General features: G+C 32.3%; 1 pseudogene; it reads left to right on the top strand.

Annotated features, from left to right (window-relative positions):
- The first annotated feature begins 7,178 nt into the window (after nt 1-7,178).
- On the top strand, nt 7,179-8,898 carry LOC125498470 (uncharacterized; annotated as a pseudogene).

Below are 8,898 nucleotides of genomic sequence, written 5' to 3'. Positions count from 1 at the left end.
TTTATTAGTATTGTGATCATGCTAATAATAATCAGTGATTAAGATTACAACCAGGCCATCAACTAATAGCTTAGTGTGTTGCTTTGCATATGTTTGTTTGGAATACCACCCTATACTTTAAGTTCTAGAATGAAACATTTAGCATCCATTTTGTAACCCTTAATTAGAAAATGATATCGTGAATAACAATTACTATAAGGATTATCTTATACGTTATGATTATGCCTTTCTAAAAGCAATTATAATGGAATGAAAACTAACATTCATTTTAAGCATGATAACGTAATTAAACAAAATCCTTATCATGATGGACTGTGTCTGTGAGCACACACTTGCTTCTATGCATTATAAAAGTACCACGCAGCACAATATGCAATTTCTTCATAGCTCCAATGAGTCAAATTAGTATTTAATACTCCTTAAATTTCATTATAAAGTCTAGTTTTCTTTAAATCCGTGCAATAAACGAGCTAAAAAATGAACAATATTGTATTATGATCTCATACTTCTATACATATTATCATCTTGTAGTCTTACTTTTGATACAATTTCTTTGTATGTTGTTATATATGCTCCTAAACATATATTGTAAATTGATAATTGTGCTGCATGGTTGTATATAACAACATAGTTAACTACTGGTTTGTATAACTATATTGTAAATTGATTTTATTATAGAGCAAATTTTGCTTACGTTCCGATGACAAAATTATAATATGTGCATTATTATTATTCACTTGAAAAAATTATATATTATATAACTATATAATCAATAGATCGTGGTTATGAGTATATTATGAATCATCAAATCTAGTATAGAAATTAAAATCTGTTTACCAAAATTATAATCAAACTAGAAAATTTAGACCAAACTACAATAAATTAAATTAAAATACAAACCAAAACATCTTATTTCAAGTGCAATGGACTTACTATGGACACAAATGTGATCGAGTTTAGTAGACGTCGGCTTAATGTGGAAGAATTGCTTCAACTTTTTATATACTATACTTTCTCCGTTTTAAAATAAATAAAACGCTTCTCTTTTGTATGTGAATTTTTTTCTAAAAAAAAATATTTCATTTATTTTAAAACGAATTCTTATATATAAAAGGATGCATAAATTCATACCATTTCTAAGATTTGTCATTTGCCTGTCAAAAAGCTTGTATGTATTGCTTATCATGAAATTTAAAAAAGGATTTTGTCAACCAAGATTTGACCAGCTTAGACCTTTTTGAAAACTTTTTGATGAATCGGGCACTGCACAAAAGAATTTGCACCGGAAACAGAGACCAATTAACCTGACAAATACCGGCACACTCCCTGCATGCTATGCTCTCTTCACTGGCTAGCTCTCACCCCAAGACATTAATCACCTAGTTTAAAACCAAGACCCAATAATATGAAACTAATATCCCACACTCACATTCACATGCATAGTCTGCCCTTCCCACTCATTGTAACCACCATGCTCATGCAATAACCTCTACTCTTGCTTACACTTTGTTATAATATTCTATTCTTTTTTTTGTGCAACAAAACTTGCTATCTTGGATATACAATATTAACCAAAAGGTCTTTTGAGTTAAGATCTATGTATAAGTATTGACTAAAGATTTTCAAAACAAATTATGTAATCTTTTCCCTCATTAATTGGTAAAAGCATGCATGCATAGTTTCTACTTTCTATTACAAAATTTATTTAATATATATTTTTTTTTTCATTAGGAAATTAAATCAGTTTAAGGACTAATTCATCAATATATAACATGTTAAGGAAATACACCAACATGATGCTGAGGGTAAGGATCGAACCTCTGACCTCAGGGGTCAAGGAGGAGCGTTCTACCCACTTGAGCTAACTCCTATCCTTAAATTTATTTAATTTATGAAACCACTATATATATAATTTGCATTTAAATATAGTATAAGATAATTAAATTATTAACCATTTAGGGTAACTAGAGTGGAAAAGTTAAGGTAGATAAATCGCCTCATAAAAGAGCAGAAAAAAAGATTGATGAAATATTTTGGTAGAAAGGGTAGGATAGTATTAACAGAGTTATGCTTATGCATTATTGTTAATTTTCTAGGAGGGAGAGAATAATAATAGTTTATATTATATTAATATGTTTAGTAATGAACTATATATATATATATATATATATATATATATATATATATATATATATATATATATATATATATATATATATATATATATATAGGAGTAAAAAGGACTTCTAATGCTAGAAAATAAACCATCTATAAAAGATATATTATTCTTAATACTAATCATATACTTATTGAAAGAATTTCTAAGATAATATTTTCCTAATCATATACTTAATACTAATTATATATTTATATAAGTGAAGGGGAGCATAGTGCCCCCTATGAATTGGCATTTAAACCGTTCTACATAAACAAAATTACAAACAAGGGTTTTAAAGCTACATAAACCATACGCAAACACTTGCCAATTTTCAAAAAATGCAATTAGCCTTAATTAGTAGCACGATCAAAGCAAATTACACAGCTATTTTTGACCAAAATAATAAAATAAAAAACTTATCTTAACAAACTGAAACAAAAAATATACAAAAATAATGTTGAATTGAACAATATAGAATCAAAGGTGCTTCTTGTAAAACAATCAATTTCAAACAAAAACTCAAAAAATACATTAGTGTTTTCGAATTGCTTGCTTGCAACATCTCAACAATAATCTCAAATTCTGAATACTACACTTCGAATCAAGGGACGTAATATGTTTACTTATCTTCTAACGCAATATCACATGCTCTCACTCTATATTTAAAAGATCAAGAATGAGTTAGATAAAAAAATGGTCATCTTAAATGTTACAACTATGAATAACACTTAGAAATTTCTCCACACACAGATCATACATAAAAAATTAAAAATCTAGTAATAATATATGCTAAAGATATTTTATCATACTCTAATAATTTTAATAAAATGCGTAAATTATAAGATGGTTATTATAAAAAAAAAATCAATTGCATTATAATGTACCTTATGATTTATGTATATTAGAAATTATGTGAAGGTTACATATATTAATTAAGAGCGTTGTCATCAAAATAATATCAACTATTCAATCAAAAAAATAAATAAATATCAACTATAGTGTGAAAGTGAAAACTTTGGATATAATAAAGGGTTAATTGGCTAGAACAGCACAACCTTGGGCTCAAGTGCAAGGAACAGCACAACCTTAAGCGGGTGCAAAGCATAGCACCAACTTAAACACGTGGTGCAGAAAATAGCATAAATGGCACCGGAGCACGGAGATTCCACCGGAGCTAGGGAATCTCCATTATTTTAAGGGTTAATTGGCAAGGAACAGCACAACCTTTGGCTCAAGTGCAAGGAACAACACAACCCTTATTTTAATAAACACACCATTTGCTTAACCTCCACTACACTAAATCTACCTTAAACCACACTACATCACCGCCACCCTCTTCCCTAGCCCACAACACTACAACACTACCACCTCCCTCAACATTATCATCTTCCTTCACCACACCAAACAACACCTCTACTCCAACAATGTCATCCTCTGCCCCAAACACTGCAACACCACCACACCAAACACCATCTCCACCACAACCTCGCATTACTCCCAGTCCACAAGAGCATGCGCTCCGTACTAATTCAACACAAAACAGAAGAGTTCCAAAAAGTTTGAGTGACCATGGCGCGACCTCGAAGCAGGCGCTCATCAAACCAACTCTTTTACAAACAGCACGTGGAGTGGTCTTTGGTGAATCAATAGTGAATATTGAGCTAGGAGAAACTGAGATCAGCGTCCACAATTATTACACGTCAATTATTAATGATGATAGATGTAAATCCAGCGACTTGATTTCGATATTTGCGCTGATGCAATTTGTTGATGATGTGAAGATCTGTGTTGCGTCGAACAGGGAAGAAAATCGCAAAATGAGGAAGTAGCACAGCAACAAAGAAGAGTAAAGAGGAAATCAATTTTTTTTTTGAGATTGAAGTTGAAAGTTGGCTAGAACAGCACAACCTTTGGATCAAGTGCAAGGAACAACATAACCTTGAACGGAGATTCCCTAGCTCCGATGGAATCTCCGTGCTCCGGTGCCATTTATGCTATTTTCTGCACCACGTGTTTAAGTTGGTGCTATGCTTTGCACCCGCTTAAGGTTGTGCTGTTCCTTGCACTTGAGCCCAAGGTTGTGTTGTTCTAGCCAATTAACCCTATAATAAATATACAAGACATAATACAGAGGTTTAATTCATGTACTGTATTCTCATACATTCTTTAAAAACACCCTATTACAAAGTGCAACATTAGTATTACTAGAATAACCCTCTTCCTACTCATCGAAAAGATGACGGTATTGCTGATAGCACAATGACGCATACATCGAGTGAAAGCAAGTTATAGCATTTGCAACGATAATAGTGGAGAAACATAAAACCCCACTTAACTTCATTCGAGGAACATGCAACGACGTTCATCTTTACATAATTACATATGCAACCACAACAGTTTTCCTACATCATCCATTTCATCGTTGTTGATTTAATAACATGCGCTAATCTATACACGCACTCAGAAAAGAAATTTTGAAAAAGACGAAGCTAATTTTAGACCTCACGAGGTACACAATTTCGCTTGCTTATGCAATTCATGTTACAACTGCATATGATATGTGCCGATGTGCGATGGCACCCTTCACAACCGGGAGTCACAAGTTAAATTTCTATAAACCGGCAAATTCTGCGGATACAAGGGGTTATCGGTTTGGTCCTACTTCTTCCCTTATGACAGAAGCTTGGAGGCTTAGGAATGGACTCCTTATGAGTTATGATGCTTAGAGTAATATTCAAGACCTCCATATTAAAAGCGACAATCAAGTAGTGATGTGAATATTACGAGGACATGTCTCTTGCCTATGGTCTATTCATACATCTATCTATATATATATATATAAAACAAGGTTCAATTGACTTATGTGTCAAGCTAATGCTCATTTTGCCACATGTCATCACTATACTTATTCTTATTCTTTTAGTGCCACGTGTACAATGGATCAATTACAATCTTATAAATTTGGTAAGTTTAACTCAACAAATGGAATTGCTTTACAATCATATTATTTACGGCACAGTTGCTAACTAATAGTAAACAATATTAATATTGATAAAACTTACCATTTTACATTACCATTTATGTAACTTATCAAAAAATTAATGTTATTATATAAGATGTTCATGTAATCACACCCTAATATAAACTGATTTTCTTCCACTTCTTTCTTTACACGAAAAATAAAAAAAATTCAAATGAATTAATCTCAAATAAAAAAAAATAAAACTACAAAACTACCATGTTAGCACAAAAACAAAATGGCGTTACCGTAAACAAAAACAAAAAAGATGAAGTTTACTACAAAAAATTTAAATTCATAAAACCCTAAATATTTAACAATGGAACAAACTTATATTGTCTATTTATTTTTTACTAACTTTAAAATTATTGTGTCACTCACCGGTAGAAATCGTCCTTATTTCAATAATCTTAATTCTAAATTTTTTTATTTGATGGGTAATTTTTAAATTCCTAATTGAAAGTTATACTACGAATATATTGAATTAATTTTCACTAACTGTTAAAACTTAGAATCTTAATTTTTTTCAATAAATTTCTCACTCACTAACTGTAATAAATTACAAAATTTTCAATACATTGGCATATTGACTATTTCATTCCAACCTTAGCTTATATTATTGATTTTTCTCACTCACTATTATCAATTTTAAGAATTACTCCCTACGTTTCCTAAAGATCTTCCCTCTTTCCGTTTAAGGGTGTTTCCAAAAGATCTTCCCTCTTTTGCTTTATTCCTTATTTGGCAAAACAAATTTCCCTATTTACCCCCTCATCATGTCACTATCATATGGTTCACCATTACATTATTAATTCAATTTTACTCCCTTTCTCTCTCCTACTTTAACTCCTTTTATTTGTTTATTTATCTTAACCCCTTTCTCTCTCCTACTTTACTCACACCATGCCCCACACAACTTGATTTTCCTTGGTATCTGTAGGAACAGTAAGTGGGAAGATCTTTAGGAAACGGAGGGAGTATATGACTCATTTTAGTATTATAATTATATATATACATGGAAACATAAAATCAGTTCAATTTCATCATTATTAGTCAAAAGCAAAAATTTTTAAATGAACTTACCAAATAATTTCAATCAATATTGACCCATTTAGAAAATTTCTTAAACTCCATATCAATCCAACTCCATATATTCCCCTCAAAAAAAAAAAACCAATCCATATATTTGCGGTTTTGCATGCGGTCTTTAAATCTTCTTCACTTTGTAGATCGAATGATTCTACACCTTGGTTGTATCAAGGAATTATAGTAACCATGCTTCAAATGCAAAGAACATGGAGATCAAAGGCTTAATTTCTTCATGAAAACCACATGCATGAGTTTTATATTTGTTGTTGATGCAAAAATCGATGACTTGGAGTATAATTTTGATGGATAATTTGTAGTTTTAAAGTATAAAAAAAATGTAGCTAAGAGAGATTTGCTAAAAAAACGTAGATAAGTTGTATGCAATAATCGGTAATAAGATATTTTGGTTCTATAAGTTTTAGAATCATCTAGGCGTGGGTTGTAATAAGATAGAGATTGTATGTAGAGAGAGATTTAGAATCAATTTATGGAGAAGATGATGTATGTAGTTGTAATAAGAGAGATTGTATGATATTTTTTATTAAGTTAGAACACATAGTGGACTTAGAGCATTATTTTATAACCAAGGGCCAAATTGTTTGAAGCATCATTATAGTAAAGTGGTATGCTCATTTATGGAGAATACAAAATTTGAAGCATTTTGATTGTGTCCAAATATAAGAAAATATAACTTTTACAATCAAAGTTAATCTTTAAATAAACACTATTTTACTAGCTTCCATTTCACTCTTTTTCACTAAAGGAAAGAACTTACCACTTCAGATATTCAAATGTGTAAAAAAATTATATGGACTTGGCCCACACTAAAATCGTATGGATCTATGCTAATTCATGTTATTTATTAAAAAAAATCACTATATAAAAAAATAGATATAATATCTGAGTAAATATATGATTGTAAAGTTTGATGATGTGGAAAAAAAACTGCAAAACTTTGCGCTAGCAGACATTGAAGCTAAGCTACAAAGCAATGGCAGCACATTACGTAAATTCAGCGAAATGCCATATCCTAATGATCTTATCATAGAAGACGGGCAAAACAAAATGATAATGGACGAGCTTTCCTATGACCGAGGGAAGTTAGAAGAGGAGTTCCAGCGACTGTTTCAAGGATTAACAACTGAGCAACGTGGAATTTACAATGAAATTATGTCAGCTGTATCACGAGGAAAAGGAGGGGTGTTCTTTGTATATGGATACGGAGGAACAGGTAAGACGTATCTTTGGAGATTGTTGTGTGCCTCATTAAGGCGTAAAGGAGATACCATTTTGCCAGTCGCATCAAGCGGAATAGCTTCTTTATTGCTTCTGCGCGCGAGGAAGAACTACTCATTCTAGGTTTGGACTCCCGTTAAATGTTGCTGAGAAGCAACATGTGTTGGCATTAAGCCAGGCTCGGAATTAACCAGACTCCTTATGAAGACAAAGTTAATCATATGGGATGAAGCTCCCATGATGCATAAATACTGCTTTGAAGCTCTAGATAGGAGTTTAAAGGATGTTATGCAGTTTGTGAATCCTGCAAATCAAGATATCACATTTGGTGGCAAGGTTGTAGTTTTTGCTGGTGATTTAAGAAAAATATTACCCGTGGTGCCTAAAGGAAGCAGACAAGACATTGTCTTCTCAGCAATAAATAGTTCTTACTTATGGGACTTTTGCCGAGTACTTAGGCTGACAAAGAACATGCGCCTTACAACAGGTTCAAGTAATTAAAATGTTGATGAAATTAGAGAATTTTCATAATGGATACTCAATGTTGGAGATGGCTAAGTTGGAGGGCCAAATGATGGTGAGGCCGATATTGAAATACCCCATGAAATGTTGTAGATGGGGGACATGACCCTATTGCGACAATAGTAGAAAGCACATATCCTGACATAGCGGATCACATTTGGGAACCAAGTTATTTTCAAGAAAGAGCTATTCTTGCTCCAACCAATGAAATTGCTGAGACGGTTAACGATCACGTGTTATCTCAATTGCCAGGTGAAGAAAGAACTTACTTGAGTTCAGATGCAATTTCAGTGGAGGAAGGAAATTTTGGAATTCATGAGATGTATTCAACAGAGTTCCTAAATACAATTAAATGCGGAGGATTACCAAACCATAGTATACGACTGAAGGTTGGAGCACCAGTGATGCTCCTAAGGAATATTGATCAAAGTTCTGGGCTATGTAATGGCACAAGATTGGTCGTTAAGCACTTAGGCGATCGCATTATAGAGGCTATTGTGGTATCTGGTAGTAATTTGGGCAATAAGTCTTCATTCCACGAATGACGCTGACTTCGTCAGACTCAACAAAATTTCCCATCAAGTTCCAACGGAGACAATTCCCTTTGGTTGTGTGCTTAATGACAATCAATAAAAGTCAAGGACAATCACTTTCGCATGTTGGCCTATATCTTCCTCGGTCTGTTTTCAGCTACAGACAATTTTATGTGGCCGTATCAAGAGTTACTAGCAAGAAGGGTTTGAAAATTTTAATAGTTGATAAAGAACGTGGAACATCAAATGTTACCACGAACGTAGTGTACAAAGAAGTATTTCAGAATGTTGGTTAAATACTCTTATTATTAATGTTACTCAATAATTAATTTTTATTTTCA

This window comes from Beta vulgaris, chromosome 6, assembly GCF_026745355.1.
Source record: "Beta vulgaris subsp. vulgaris cultivar EL10 chromosome 6, EL10.2, whole genome shotgun sequence".
NCBI lineage: Eukaryota > Viridiplantae > Streptophyta > Magnoliopsida > Caryophyllales > Amaranthaceae > Beta > Beta vulgaris.
Note: the sequence above shows the minus strand (reverse complement) of the source record. Positions and strands in the feature narration are given on the sequence as shown.